The 16,894-nt window shown below is 37.7% G+C and overlaps 1 long non-coding RNA gene across 1 annotated transcript in view; it reads left to right on the top strand.

The window, feature by feature from the left end:
• The window catches only part of LOC147914448 (uncharacterized), an 80,929-nt gene extending 74,436 nt beyond the window's left edge, over positions 1-6,493 (top strand). Inside the window, exon 4 of the long non-coding RNA XR_015555328.1 lies at positions 5,481-6,493. This is a non-coding gene — a long non-coding RNA (uncharacterized LOC147914448). The remainder of the gene's footprint in view (positions 1-5,480) is intronic.
• The last annotated feature ends 10,401 nt before the right edge of the window (positions 6,494-16,894 follow it).

The following is a 16,894-nucleotide window of genomic DNA, read 5'->3' as shown; positions in this document are numbered from 1 at the left end:
TGGCAATCAGAAAGCCTTCCTAAGCATCTTATGACTTGTCCCTGATCTCTTACTGATCCATACTGGTCCATACTGAAATATCTTTATTATTCTTCTAATTAATTTAGTACAATTCAGAAAAAAAAAACTTTGCTTATTTGGGAAACTGCCTGTAGGTCATTGTGGCTAATGAATAGCGTATATATGAATCAGTGAGTGAAGACAATATAATAAAGTTAACTAGGGATCAAATCTTTAAGGATGTTGTGTGCCAAGCTAATGGTTATGTGTTTTATCCTTAGACTATAGGTAGAATGGCCATACATTTTAGTTTGACTAGAGCAGCTCTTATGTCTTGTGTCACAGAATAGTTTTTAATACTACCACCTTTCATTCTCAAAAGTGTTTTTGTTTGGAGGATTCTAGGGGTATGGTGGCAGTAGCAACATAGATTTTGAATCTTTCCATGTAAAAATATTAAGACTAACAATGCATGGACAACATCCGCAACAAAACTGTGTAACAAGCTGTCCCCCTGAATCACAAATTACAAGCAGCTGGGGACAACCACTAATAGCTACATAACCTTTGTGATATTAGAATCTGTGCAGGAACTGAGAACAGGAGATCTCAAAAAAGAGTCAGCAGGTATTCAATGGAAATCCTAGTAGGTGAATTTAGGATCAGAAGCTAAAATTGGGATGAGATCTGCTCATCTATAATGGGTGACTGCATGGGACATTGGTGAGATTTGAAGGGGCTGAGGCCTACTGGTCTCTATGATTCCTAAAAACTTCTTCTGGTTTCTGGTTCTGCTTGGAAGTTGCCACTCCATCCTAACAAGAAGTAAAAGGCTGAACATACTGAAAAATCAACAACTGCTCTTGGATCCATACGAGAGGAGAGGTCACAGAGCAAATTGCTGCTCCCAAGATTGGAGAGTCAGACATGTGAATACAGGGAGTCAGGACTTACTGGACAGAGACTCATGAGCAGAAACTGCCCAGAGAACCTATGATGAGGTAGGAAAACAAGAAGTGTAATTGACGAATTGCTGGAGGGTCAGTGTGGACAACTCTGAGAGTTAAAACCCCCAGGATAACCCGGTCATGGAGTACCCCACAATATTGTGAGATTGATCTCCAGGAGCTTGACCAAATTCCAACAGCAAACATCAGAGAAGAAGTCCTTCCTTCTGAATTTCTTCCCTGGCATAGGGAAGGGAAAAGGAATCATTTTGAAATACCCCAGAACACTCTGTTCTTCTTAACAAGGCCTGCCTTCAGGAGAAACTAGTTTATCAGAGCCTAACCTGCTGTAATATTATCAGAGCCTAACTGACCTTGGGGAAGGGAAATAACTCCAGACACTCTAGCCATCCTGCCCACCTAAGGGAGGAGAAAAGAATGGAGAAACACTGTGAACTCAGAGTCCAGAGGAATGGACTCACTAAAAGACCAATACATAATCCTATAAGACTATAGAATGCTTCCCCTCCCCCATACCCTACCAGCACATTACTAAAAGCCTAAAAACTATATCTAGGCATATCATTTTCAAGTTATAGAAAATCAAATATAAAGAAAAAATTCTGAAAGAAGCCAGAGGTAAAACATATATCTATAGAGGAACAAAGATAAGAATTACATTCAACTTCTCAGAAACCATGAAAGCAAGAGGAGAGAGGAGTGAAATGTTCAAAGTGTTGAAGAAAAAACCACCAACCTAGATTACTGTACCCTGTGAGATTATCCTCCAAAACTGGATGATATGTGCACGTATACAATCACTGATCCCAGTCATTGTGTAAGAGTAGAATGGTGGTTCAGACTTTGTAAGGAGAAATATGCAGATAAAAGAACACTGAAGGAATCCATGAAGCACCATAGTCTAGTCTAGATCTTGGATTTTAGCACTAGGTATATCAAGGATTAAGTTCTGACCAGTTTTGGACAACAGACTCTACCACTAGTCTGAGCATTTTCATTTGTAAAATGAGGATAATACTTCCTACTTTAAGGCTTACTATAAAAATGAAATGTTGATGAATCTTAGAGATATAACGTAGAGCAACAACAACAAAAAACAGACATTGAGGGGTTCATATTTTATGATTCTTTTATATCAAGTTCAAAAACAGGTGAAACTTACTTTGGAGATAGGGATCAGAACAATGGTTAACTTTGGGAGTGGGGGTTTTTGATTGGGAAGGGGTACTAGAGAAACTCATAAGGAGGCTAGAAATATTCAATATTTGGTTCTTGGTAGTGATTACAAGGGTGTAAAAATTCTTCAAGCTGCACATTTAAGATTTATACATTTTACTGAATGTAAGTTGCAGTGCAATAAATCATACTCCTTCCTCTATTAAAAAAAAGTTAGTGAAATGGCATATAGAAAGCACTGAACACAGTTCTTGGCACATCACTGGAACTTGATAAGTGTTGGCTTTCTTTCTCCTATTAAAGAGAACAAAGCAAATACCACATTTAATAGAAATATCAACAGACAAAAAAGCTTCTAAATAGAAAAAAAATGCCATAAAATAAATCAGTATACACGTTTTATCAAATAAAAATAGTGAAAGGAACTGGAGAGATTTGCTTTGGAGAAAATATTTAAGATAATCTAACACTAGTTTCCAAATATTTGAGGATATCCATACCAAAGAAAGAGTGGATTTCTTTTCTCTTTTTAGGGTGCCCAGAACTAGTAAAGGAAAAAAATTCTCACCAAGCTCTCTCTTAAAGGAGAGATTTCTCCACCACTGGAGGCATTCAAGCAGAAGCTGGAGAATCACCTCAAGGATGTGATCAGAGTGTCCTGGCTCAAGTTATCTAATCCCAAGTTTTGGTGATTCTAAGAAACAAATGTCTCAGAAAGATGCAGAATGTTCAATATCAATGACATGTCCAAGGAAGCATACAGTGCACCCTGGGCCCCAAATCACACAACCCAGATTGGTGAATACATAGAATTTTCAGGCTCATGTATTTGGAAGCTGGAAAAAATAAATACAAAGGAAGCATCATACCATTGTATTTAACTCAGTCAGAGGGCAAGGAGCTTGTATTATCTCAGCTGGCAATGGTTTATAGTAAGGATTCCTGGAAAGTGAGAAAGCACAAAAAGTTGTATGAAGGTGGAATGGTCAGCACTCATGAAGACATGAAACATCATTTATAACCTTCCAGAATAAGAGCTCCATAAGCTACTTAGAAATCCAGTAAAAAATTTCTTCCATTTTTGTTAATCTTTTCAACTGAGTAAATCTTCAATGTCTTCCTCTATAAAGCTATTTATCCTAAAGAAAAAAACCAAAAAACAAAAAACTATGGTGCACTGAAGCAGAAAGAACCATTGTGTGAGCCGGCTAGGAAAAGTAAATGTGAAAAATCTATCAAGGGCTCAGGACAATCTTTGCAATAATAAAAATGAAAGGAAGTAAGCGAAAGGTATATTTGCTATAAAAGCTGAATATAGAGTTTTTGTGGCTGTAACCGCATTGTCCTATGAAGTAGGTTAATACAGCTATGTCTTTTCTATGATAGCAAAGTTCTTAATTTAAAATATTGAGATTACCAGAGTTGGACCAAGTATTCCATTCATGCAGCAAATTCCTCCATTGGTTAGGAATCAATTCGCAATGCTCTCTCCACTACAGTTTAAATATGTAAATGTCTGTCTTGAAAAGTCTTTGATGGAATATGGTAGGAGATGAGAACATCTCAGCCCTTCTCCCATAGTTTATGAAAGAAGAAAAGGCCTTCTACACCTTACTTCTATACTTACTTTATCTTCCATACTATACTTACCTTACAGAAGAAGAAAAACTTGGATTTTACAAAAGCACAAGTCAAGAGACCCAACATTTGGTCTGATTTTATGGACAAAAGGAAGCAAATCCTGGAGGGCTTTGATCAATGATTTTTAAGTTTCTTCTTATAAAGGACCAAATTTCTCATTCTGCAGGCATAATGCAGTATTAAAATGCAAATATTTGGGGCCGACCCCCGGGGCGTAGTGGTTAAGTGTGCGCGCTCCGCTGCTGGCGGCCCGGGTTCAGATCCCGGGCGCGCACCGAGGCACCACTTGTCAGGCCATGCTGTGGCGGCGCCTCATATAAAGTGGAGGAAGATAGGCACAGATGTTAGCCCAGGGCCAGTCTTCCTCAGCAAAAAGAGGAGGATTGGCATGGATGTTACCTCAAGGCTGACCTTCCTCACAAAAAAAAACCAAAAAACAAAAAACAAATATTCCTCAGAAGAAAACACGAGGACTTGTGTACTGACATTTAATGCATAACCACATAGAGGTTATCTTTAAACTATTTGGATAGATTCCAACATGATACCTAAAATCTTTCTACAGTTTACCCATTGTGTCCTCATATAGACATTGCCTTACGTCACTAATGTCAGATTTATTGTGGAAGGCAGGTTTTAGTAAGAATTTGGGGGAAGGAAAAAACCAAAAGGACACAAGAAATCTGATGAAAAGCAAGAACAACATGCAAAAGGGAAACTAGGATTTTGTTTCCTGTTTCCCTATTTTGCTCTATTGGCCCCAATTTAAGGAGTTTTAGACTATATTTCAGAAGAAAGGAGCAACACTAACTCTTTTAGTCTGCTAGCGTGTCATTAAGTAAATTAAGACCAAAACCACCAAATGGAATGCTATTTCATTATCTTATTAAGGCAAAAGTGTCTATGAAAATATATGAGTTAAATAGGTGTAAACTATAGTTTGAACATCGTAGTTATATGTTCAAGACATGACTAGAAAAATTCCAACACCATACAGTTATTATATGAAAGAAAGTTTTATATACATAGAATCAAACTTGTTGTAATCACTCATTATAACTTCACATTGCCCTCAAACCATGCTTTGAACTTCTCTTAATTTCTGAAATACCCAGTGCCACTTCTAGCCTTCTCCTTTATGCTTCGTGTTTGACGGACATTTACTCTGAGTCTTTTCTTCAGGTATTTTTGCGTGCTATTGGGGAAATCACTGCTTAGTGCATTTCAATTCCTGTGGGACAGTATTTAATGAGGATAAAATCATGTATGTATTGTATTTCGTTAGTCTTACTAGAATGGCTATTAGTTTTGGGGTCCTTCAATAAGTCTCATGGTGTTCTATCTATGGGAAAAAGTATAATTGAGCTTTAAGATTTGATTATACCCCCATAAAGCAAATTTACTTTATTTTTTTGTTCTTCATTGGATGACTTATCAGCTCAGACATGCCAATTCACCTTCTTGAATATGAACAATAAATGCGTATGTGCTTTTGACTACTCAGAAAAACAGACGATAATTCTCCAAATTACCTTTAAAATACCTTGGGGTTGTATATTTCTATTTGAGAATACTTGAAAAGATTGGAAATCATCATCTTTGAATAACTGTTTATTAATTACATTATCAGTTAATTAAGATATTATCAGATATTTTGAGTTAAACTATTATTTTCTCTGTTAAATGCACACAAAGGGGGCGGAGTCAAGATGGCGGCGTAGGCAGACTCTGAACTCACCTCCTCCCGTGGACGCAGCCAATTTACAACTACTCGTGGAAAAATTACCCCTGAGACAGAACTGAAAACTGGATAAGAGGAACTCCTGCAACAACGGACAATCCTAACTGGGGTAGAAGAGGCAGAGACTCCCTTCCGGAGAGGAAAAACGCCGCCTTCACAAGCCGCCAGCTTCACGGCCGCCGGGAGCAGCTCACAGGTACGCAGCCTCCCTGGAGGCGCGGGGCCCTGAGCCGGGGAGCCCCCGCTGTGGGCACTTTGTGGACCCAGCACAATCGACACCAGTGGCATAATATCTGACTTTGCTGCTACTAAGGCATTGAGTAGCACCCCCAGAAAACCCGGTTCACAAAGAAACTAAAACTGGCTCTTAAAGGGCCAGCGCACAAACTCACCCGTTCCAGAAAGCATCCTAAAATCACCAGAAAGAAAGGTGCACAGTGCTTCGGTGACAAGAGACTCACCTAATAGGCCCTGAGTGCATCTCGGTGAGGGGTGAGACCTCTCCGGGGACTGGGACATTGGCGGCGGCCATTGATGTGGCCTGGTGTGAGCGTGCTGACACAGACGCCATTGGAGTTCTCCCTGAGACCTGCTAGCCCAGGGTCTGCTCCACCCGCTAGAGCACCGATTTAATCCAGCTCAGCCAGGGCAGGCAGCCCACCCTAGAGACTGGCCCCACCCAACAACAAGCCCTCAGGCAACGTGTGGGCCTGCATAGATTGGTGACTGGATGCTCTGCAGCCTGGCAACTGAGCTGACTTGAGCTGGGCAGGGTGTGCACAAGGAGCGGGTGGAGAGTGTGGGGTGGTGGCGGAGTGTGTGGGGCTCCCGCCTTGGAGAGACTGGGTCCGCTTCGGGAGGTCGGGGCGCTCACATGGGGCAGGACTGTGTTGACTGTGTGTGTGGACCTGTGGGCAACAGGGCTTGTCAGCTGCAGAAGACTTGTGCTTCTCAAAGACCCACATAGGAGGTTTGCCCCACCTTCCAAAGCCTGAAACAATTGGGTGCTCCTGTGCCTGAGGCCAGCCCCACCCAGCTGCAATCCTCAGAGAGCTGACAAGAGACCTAATAGGCTAGAGGTTTACAGCAATTGTAAGGCCCTGAGCCTAACAACCTGCCACGCTGGGGGTCTACTCACTTAAAAGAAATACTGCAACACAAATGTGGTATTAGAACTTACAGCCAACTGTGCTGGGGCTCCCCACACCTGATAAAGAGACTGAAGGGCCCACAACAACTACAAGCAGCTGAGCATTACAACAGCTGGCCAGGAGCATAACTCAGCCTCCCTTGGTGCCTATAGGGAGAGCTAACAGGCCACAATAGAAGGACACACGTAGCCCACATAGGGGCCACCCCTGGAACATTGAGAACTGAGGGAAGCATACTGGAAGCCTCCTAAGGCATCACTTACATAAGGTCACCTATCAAAGAGCAGGAGACGTAGCTGACCTACCTAATACATAGACACAAGCACAGGGAAAGAGGCAAAATGAGGAGGCAAAAGAATACATTCCAAGTAAGGGAACAGGACAAAACCCCAGAAAAGGAACTAAGTGAAACAGAAATGAGCAATCTACCTGACAGAGAGTTCAAACTAAGAGTGTTAAGGATGCTCACTGATCTGGGGAGAAGAATAGATGAACTCAGTGAGAATGTCAACAAAGAAATGGAAGATATAAAAAAGAACCAATCAGAAATGAAGAATACAATACTGGAAATGAAAAATTCATTAGAGGGACTCAAAAGCAGAGTAGAGGATACAGAAGAACGGATCTGTGAGCTGGATGAAGGACTAGAAGAAATTACCCAAGGTGAACAGGTAAAAGAGAAAAGAATTAAAAAGAGTGAGGACAGTCTAAGGGACCTCTGGGACAACATGAAGCGCACTAACATCCGTGTTATAGGTGTCCCGGAAGGAGAAGAGCGAGACAAGGGGGCAGAGAATCTATTTCAAGAAATAATAGATGAAAACTTCCCTAACCTAAGGAAGGAAACAGACATCCAGGTACAGGAGGCACAGAGAGCCCCAAACAAGATAAACCCAAAGAGGCCCACACCAAGACACATCATAATCAAAATGTCCAGAATTAAAGATAAAGAGAGAATCCTAAAAGCCGCAAGAGAATGTCAAGTTACTTACAAAGGAAACCCCATAAGGCTATCAGCTGACTTCTCAGCAGAAACCTTACAGGCTAGAAGAGAATGGCACGATATATTTAAAGTGCTAAAAGGAAAAAACTTACAGCCAAGAATACTCTACCCAGCAAGGTTATCGTTCAAAATGGAAGGAGAGATCAAAATTTTCCCAGATAAGCAAAAATTAAAGGAGTTTGTCACCAAGAAACCAGTGTTACAAGAAATGTTAAAGGGACTGATTTAAGGGGAAAAGAGAAGACCACAAATAGGAAAAATTATCTATTTCCACGATTAGAATGTAATGGACACAAATGCACAAAAAAGAGGTTAGATATGATATCAAAAACATAAAAGGAGGGAGGAGGGTAGTTAAAGAGTACAGGTTTCAGACAGAGGTCAAACTAAAGTGACCATCAATTCTGTATAGAAGAAGTAAGGAACAGAGAAAGACTACTAAAACACTGAGAAAAAAAAAAAAAAGTTAAAAAATGGCAGTAAGTACATACTTATCAATAGCTACTTTAAACGTCAATGGACTAAATGCTCCAATTAAAAGGCATAGGGTGGCTGACTGGATAAAAAAACAAGACCCATATATATGCTGCATACAAGAGACACACTTCAGACCTAAAGACACTCACAAACTGAAAGTGAAGGGATGGAAAAAGATACTCCACGCAAATGGCAATGAAAAGAAAGCTGGGGTAGCAGTACTCATATCAGACAAAATAGACTTTAAAACAAAAACTGTAAAAAGAGACAAAGAAGGGCATTACATAATGATCAAGGGAAAAATTCAACAAGAGGATATAACACTTGTAAATATCTACGCACCCAATGTAGGTGCACCTAAATATATAAAGCAATTATTAACAGACATAAAAAGAGAAATAGACAGTAACACAATAATAGTAGGGGACTTTAACACTCCACTTACACCAATGGATAGATCATCCAAACAGAAGATCAATAAGGAAACATTGGCCTTAAATGACACACTAGAACAGATGGACCTAGTAGATATATACAGAGCATTCCATCCAAAAACCGAAGAATACACGTTCTTTTCAAATGCACATGGAACATTCTCCAGGATTGATCACATATTAGGCCACAAAACAAGTCTCCATAAATTTAAGAAGATTGAAATAATACCAAGCATCTTTTCTGACCACAACGGTATGAAACTAGCCATCAACTATAGGAAGAAAATCAGAAAAGCCACAAATACATGGAGATTAAACAAAATGCTACTGAACAACGACTGGGTTAACGAAGAAATCAAAGAAGAAATCAAAAAATACCTGGAGACAAATGAAAATGAAAATACGTCATGCCAGAATTTATGGGATACAGCAAAAGCGGTTCTAAGAGGGAAGTTTATAGCAATACAGGCCTATCTCAACAAACAAGAAAAATCTCAAATAAACAATCTAACAATGCACCTAAAGGAACTGGAAAAAGAAGAACAAACAAAGCCCAAAATCAGTAGAAGAAGGGAAATCATAAAAATCAGAGCAGAAATAAATGAAATGGAGACCAAAAACAATAGAAAAATTAATAAAACCAAGAGCTGGTTCTTTGAAAAGATCAACAAAATAGACAAACCTTTAGCTAGACTCACCAAGAAAAAAAGAGAGAAGGCACAAATAAGTAAAATCAGAAATGAAAGAGGAGAGGTTACAACAGACACCTCAGAAATACAAAAGATTATAAGAGAATACTATGAAAAAGTATATGCCAACCAATTCGACAATCTGGAAGAAATGGATAAATTCTTAGAATCATACAACCTTCCAAAACTGGATCAAGAAGAAGTAGAGAATTTGAATAGACCAATCACCAGTAAGGAGATAGAAACAGTAATGAAAAACCTCCCCAAAAATAAAAGTCCAGGACCAGACGGCTTCCCTGGTGAATTCTACCAAACATTCAAAGAAGACTTAATACCTATCCTTCTCAAACTCTTCCAAAAAATTGAGGAGGGGGAAGCTCCTAACTCATTCTACGGCCGACATTACCCTGATACCAAAACCAGACAAGGACAACACAAAAAGAAAATTACAGGCCAATATCACTGATGAACATCGATGCGAAAATTCTCAACAAAATACTAGCAAATCGCATACAACAATACGTTAAAAAGATTATACACCATGATCAAGTGGGATTTATTCCAGGTATGCAGGGATGGTTTAACATTCGCAAATCAATCAACGTAATACACCACATTAATAAAATGAAGAACAAAAATCACATGATCATCTCAATAGATGCAGAGAAAGCATTTGACAAGATCCAGCATCCATTTATGATAAAAACTCTGAATAAAATGGGTATAGAAGGAAAGTATCTCAACATAATAAAGACCATATATGAGAAACCCACAGCTAATATCATCCTCAAAGGTGAAAAACTGAAACCTATCCCTCTAAGAACAGGAACCAGACAAGGATGCCCACTGTCACCACTCCTATTTAACATAGTATTGGAAGTCCTAGCCAGAGCAATCAGGCAAGAGAAAGAAATAAAAGGGATCCAAATTGGAAAGGAAGAAGTGAAACTGTCACTATTTGCAGATGACATGATTTTATATATAGAAAACCCTAAAGAATCCACCAGAAAACTTTTAGAAGTAATAAACGAATATGGTAAAGTTGCAGGATACAAAATCAACATACAAAAATCAGTTGCATTTCTGTACACCGACAACGAAGTAGCAGAAAGAGAAATTAAGAATACCATCCCATTTACAATTGCAACAAAAAGAATAAAATACCTAGGAATAAACTTAACCAAAGAGGTGAAAGATCTGTACACCAAAAACTATAAAACATTTCTGAAAGAAATTGAAGAAGACACAAAGAAATGGAAAGATATTCCATGCTCTTGGATTGGAAGTATTAACATAGTTAAGATGTCCATACTTCGTAAAGCCATCTATAGATTCAATGCAATCCCTATCAAAGTTCCAACAACATTTTTCACAGAAATAGAACAAAGAATCCTAAAATTTATATGGAACAGCAGAAGACCCCGAATAGCTAAACGAATGCTGGGAAAAAGAACAAAGCTGGAGGTATCACACTCCCTGATTTCAAAATATACTACAAAGCTATAGTAACCAAAACAGCATGGTACTGGCACAAAAACAGACACACAGATCAATGGAATAGAATCGAAAGCCCCGAAATAAACCCACACATCTATGGACAGCTAATCTTTGACAAAGGAGCCAAGAACATAGATTGGGGAAAAGAAAGTCTCTTCAACAAATGGTGTTGGGAAAACTGGATAGCCATATGCAAAAAAATGAAAGTAGACCCTTACCTTACACCATACACAAAAATTAACTCCAAGTGGATTAAAGACTTGAATGTAAGACCTGAAACTGTGAAAGTTCTAGAAGAAAACATAGGCAGTACGCTCTTCGACATCGGTCTTAGCAACATCTTTTCAAACACCACATCTGACTGGGCAAGAGAAACAACAGAAAAAATAAACAAATGGGACTACATCAAACTAAAAAGCTTCTGCACAGCAAAGGAAACCATCAACAAAACGAAAAGACAACCTAACAATTGGGAGAAGATATTTGCAAACCATACATCTGATAAGGGCTTAATCTCCAAAATATATAAAGAACTCATGCATCTCAACAACAAAAACTACCAACCCAATTAAAAATGGGCAAAAGACCTGAACAGACATTTCTCCAAAGAAGATATACAGATGGCCAACAGACACATGAAAAGATGTTCAAAATCACTAACTATCAGGGAAATGCAAATCAAAACTACAATGAGATATCACCTCACGCCCGTCAGAATGGCTATAATTAACAAGACAGGAAACAACATGTGTTGGAGAGGATGTGGAGAGAAGGGAACTCTCATACACTGCTGGTGGGAGTGCAAACTGGTGCAGCCACTATGGAAAACAGTATGGAGATTCCTCAAAAAATCAAGGATAGAACTACCATATGATCCAGCTATTCCACTGTTGGGTATTTATCCAAAGAACTTGAAAACACCAATTTGTAAAGGTACATGCACCCCTGTGTTCATTGCAGCCTTATTCACAATAGCCAAGACTTGGAAGCAACCTAAGTGCCCATCAAGGGACGAATGGATAAAGAAGCTGTGGTATATATACACAATGGAATACTACTCAGCCATAAGAAACGACGAAATCCAGCCATTTGTGACAACATGGATGGACATTGAGGGTATAATGCAAAGTGAAATAAGTCAGAGGGAGAAGGTCAAATACCGTATGATTTCCTTCATTAAGTAGTAGATAATAACAACAATAAACAAACACATAGGGACAAAAAAAAAAAAATGCACACAAAAACATTCTATTTTCACTCTGTTGTTAGGATGATAATGTAATCATTGTATTCATTGCATGATAGTCTAGAGTACATATAGGCATGTTTCTGATTAATCAATTGTCAATATTCTCAAATTCCCCTGAAAGCATTTTGACACGATATGATTTGGACATTATTATGCAAAGATATTCTTTCCTTATTTTTTCTCTGCTCAAGTAATGGCTTTCTTATTCTACAGTGGTCCTAATAATGATCAGAAATTTATTGAACATCCATAATTATTAACTGCTCCAAACATATAAGCCCTAATTGCCCTAAAAACCAGAAGTAAGTTGTTTTAAATGATAAAGCTAACATTAATATTGATCGCCATGCTAATTAGTCCTAGTTGTAAAAGTAGACAGTTTGATCAACAGCAATTTGTTTTGGCTTTTTACCCACTGTGATCATCCAGATTCATTTTAGCATAGGGCTAAAATCAATGTGTTTCCTATGATTATCATTTATTTCTTTCATCACCCAAATGAATCCTGGCCTATGCATTTATAGCTAGCTGTCTGAGCACTACTGACTGAGTCTTATAGTAAACTACTGTTGGTTTAGGAGTTGAGCAGTGTAAGAGCAAAGGTCTCATAACAATGTCACTGAATTAGTTCCAGAGCTTTAGGAGTTCCCCTAGGTCTAAGCCCCCTTCAGCAAATCAGTTGTCACAGTATACAACAACTGTGATCATTAAAATCTTAGTGTAATTCTGGCTCCATCCCAACTAAACCATAGTCTAATAGTCTAAATCCAGTATACTATGTTCATAAACTGAAAGAGGTTAAAACTCTCCTCTGTCTTTCCTTAGTAGACAGTGAACAAAAATTTATATACAGTGATCATAATATTACTGTTTTGTATTGAAATTTTCATACATGTATATATTATATGCATGCAAAATATATATATGCAATGTGTATTATGTACATGTATATGTTATGCATTTGCATCAGTGGAATAAATCAGTTGTCAGTTTTCACCTGCTTGGACTCTGATTAATTCTGCCTGGAAAGTCTTTGCCCACTCTGGAACCCTATCTGGATGAACCTGGAAAATATCCACTTATCCATCAAGAATCAGCTCACCCAACACGTTTTCTGGGTCATGATCTTGGAGTAACAACTTGGGGCCAGGAAGTGCTCTAGGTGGTACAAGGTGTACAAAGATTGGTAAAACTCTAGTTCTGCTCTCAAGAAGATCACATCACAGGAGTCTATGTGAGTTTTGGCAAGTCACTTATATTTTCCATGCCTCAGTAGCCTCAATTTAAAGTACGAATAACATAATATCCATTTCAGAGGACTGTTTTGGAGACTAGTTAAGAATATATGTAAATCATTTAAAAGAAAGCCTAATACACAATGAGTGCTCAATAAACGTTAGATATTTACAATAATATCATAAAATTAATGCATAAATATCTTTAAGGGAAAATATTAAATATACAAAAAGTATAAAAGAATTGCAATGAGGATTTAAGCATGAGAAAAGACTATAGTAATCATAATCAGTAATTAAAGTTTTTATCTCTGTATATGATAGTCTGAGCTACCCATAATTAGCATTAGTTAATATTAAAAGACTAAATTTCCCTCTTGAATAAATGTTTCAAAGTGACTTCTTCAGATCCTTTATCAAAGCATGCTGGGGTGAGCCAACTCTGTTTGGCAAGCAACATTTGCTCTTCTTGTTTCTTTAACATGTAAAATAACTTACCACGTTCATCATTGCAATAAAGAACTATGTCGGTTCCAGCAACATTCTCATTCCTCATGGCAGCTGATTACAATGTATTCCTAGTTTATTATTCATAAATTTTTCTACATGTTACTGGTCAATTGTGCATTGACTATTGCAAGTAACAAATAATTTATCATCAAACTATGTGTATAGATGCAAAGTCAGACATCTTCTTGAAGCTGCTTGGGTTGAATGACTCACCAGGGTTCAAAGTTGACACCCATTTATTCTTAAGGGTTGCTCTGTGAAGAAAAATTCATGCAGTATTTTGCAAATCGACTCTAAGGCACGTTCGATTTTTGAAAGTTAAATTATTTCTTTTCCCATATTTTCTATTATTATTCAGACAACATTTGAGGAGGAGAACTTTTAAATAATGATAAAGCCAACACCAGATCAAACTTGTGAATTCTTTACTGCAGCCCAGAGCAGTACATGCTTCAGTCCCTGAGAGTTTTCTCTTCTGTTCCTGATCCTGAGCTATGCATCCATTTAAATCTTTCTCAGACTTTACTGAATTAAGGTATTTAAATGGAACTGATGAAAGTGCTAGATGAGAAAAGGACTATAAAGCTAAGGAGCACAATCAAATGAGTTTGCAAAATAAAGACAGGTGGCAACTGTTAGAAAGTCTTTTGCACTCCCTTGAACTACAATGTTCACTCTTAAATTTTGTTTTACAACTGGCTCACTTGCAGATGCACATATGATTTAGGAGGTAAATGTAATATACTACAGTTGCTGTGTATACTTGCACTATGGATTCATATTGTTTCTAGGCCTTTTCAATAATAAAAGCCAGGGCACTTGTACACGTGAGTGCACGCATGCACGCACACACATAGTTGAGATTAAACTGATACAGATTTAGGACAATAAATTTTACTTAACTTCTACATTAGATCTGTATCTACTTTTTTCCCACACTGAGAATTCTCATTTTCTAGGTTAAAAGTATAGTAGAATTAAAATTTCCCATGATTATTCATTTGCTTTCTTCCATGTTATGGGTTGAATTGTGTCTCCCAAAAGATGTTGAAGTCCTAACTTCCAGTATCTGTGAATGTGACTTTATTTGGAAATAAGTCTTTGCAGATGATCAAGCTAAGATGAGGTTATTAGGGTGGGCCATAATCCAAAATGACTGTGTCCTTAAAAAATGGTGAAATTTAGACACAGAGATAGACACACACAGAGGGAAGATAATGTGAAGCCACAGGGAGAACCCCATCTATAAGCCAAGGAGTGCCTGAGGCTACCAGAAGCTAAGACAGAGGCATGGAACAGAATCTCCTTCACAGCCCTCAGAAGAAATCTACCGTGCTGACACCTTGATCTCAGACCGCTAGTCTCCAGAAACGTGAGACAAGAAATTTCTGTTGTTTAAGCCACGCAGATTGTGGTACTTTGTTATGGCAGCTCTGGCAAACTAATACATCCTACAATTGAAAAACACAGATTTGAAATTTTAATATTATGATTACTGTTACTCTCATGATTTCTGAAATAGTTACATTTTTTATACACTCTGCCTGTTCTACCTCCATTTCTTAATAGTAAATGATTTCTACATTATAAAAACACATGACCATTACATGCTATACTCTTTCCCCATTAATTTTCATTGTCTTAGTTTTATAAGTAACTATGTATTTGATATGCATTACCTGATGAAAGTCTATCATTTTGTTTGTCTGAAGCTTCTTATCTAGTAGATTCCTTAGAAAGAGATGATTGAGAAAATATTCCCTGATTTATCTCACTTTGATAATTCTTTGATCCTCTTGTACTTAAAAATAAGTTTTGCTGGATATAAAATCCTTGACTTAAATTTTCTTTCCTTGAATATCTTAAATGTGTTAGTTTCATTTCTTTTGGCATAAAGTGTTGCTATTGACAAGTCTGAATGTTATTTAATTTTTTCCTTATAAGTTACTTTCTATTTTTGCCTAGATGTCCAAAGGGTTTTGTTTCTATGACTTTAAACTCCATGTATTTTACTGGTTATTTACTACAGTATCTCTTGGTGTTGATCACTTGGGGCCAATATTCTCAGGTGTATGATTTGTTTTATCCAATAGGTATGTACATATGTGTGTGTGTATTTATATATATTTTCATATTTTAGGAAAATATTCATAAATAATTTTTAGTTTTTGTTATGGTTTCTTGCTTTAGAGTTCTTCTGATATGCCTATTATGCATACGTTGGATCTTCTTAGCCTGTCTTCGATATTTTCCATTTTCTCTAATCCTTGCCTATTTGTCAAAAATAAAAGGTCAGTTGACCCTATATGTGTGAGTCTATTTCATTTCTAGCTGCTCTTGTATCCTTGAGCCAATACAAACTGTCCAGATTGTCTTACCTTTACAGTAAGTTTTGAAATCAGTTATGGTAAGTTGGCAACTTTGTTCCCCTTACAGAAGTGTTTTGGCTATCCAGGTATCTTTTTTTTTTTTTTTTTTTAAAGATTTTATTTATTTATTTTTTCCCCCCAAAGCCCCAGTAGATAGTTGTATATCATAGCTGCACATCCTTCCAGTTGCTGTATGTGGGACTCGGCCCCAGGATGAACGGAGAAGTGGTGCCTCGGTGCGCACCCGGGATCCGAACCCGGGCCGCCAGCATCGGAGCGCATGCACTTAACCACCAAGCCACGGGGCCGGCCTCCAGGTATCTTATTTTTCCATACAAATTTCAGAATAAGCTCATCAGTAGCTACAAAACGTCTGCTAGGATATTTATTGATATTGTGTTGAATCTATAGGACAAATTGGAGTTGAATGACAGTTTAACAATTTTAAATATTTCAACCTATGAACATGATAACTCTTTCCATTTATTGAGGCCTTCTTTAATTTCTCTCGGCAAAATTTTGTAGTTTTAAGGTCTTCTAAATAATTTGCTAAATTTATTCCTAATTACTTTAGTTTTTATTCTATTAGAACTGATACTTTAAAATTTTAATTTCCAACTATTCATTGTTAGCATAAAGAAATACAGTTGGATTTTTTATATTGACCTGTACCCTGTGATCTTGGTAAATTAATTTTTTAAGTCATGTAGCATTTTTGTAGATTTCATAAGATTCACACGTGCTCGTATCACTT

This window comes from Ceratotherium simum, chromosome 20, assembly GCF_057802395.1.
Source record: "Ceratotherium simum simum isolate JZ-2026a chromosome 20, ASM5780239v1, whole genome shotgun sequence".
Classification (NCBI taxonomy): domain Eukaryota; kingdom Metazoa; phylum Chordata; class Mammalia; order Perissodactyla; family Rhinocerotidae; genus Ceratotherium; species Ceratotherium simum.
The sequence above is the reverse complement of the archived record's forward strand: the minus strand, read 5'-3'. Positions and strand labels throughout refer to the sequence as shown.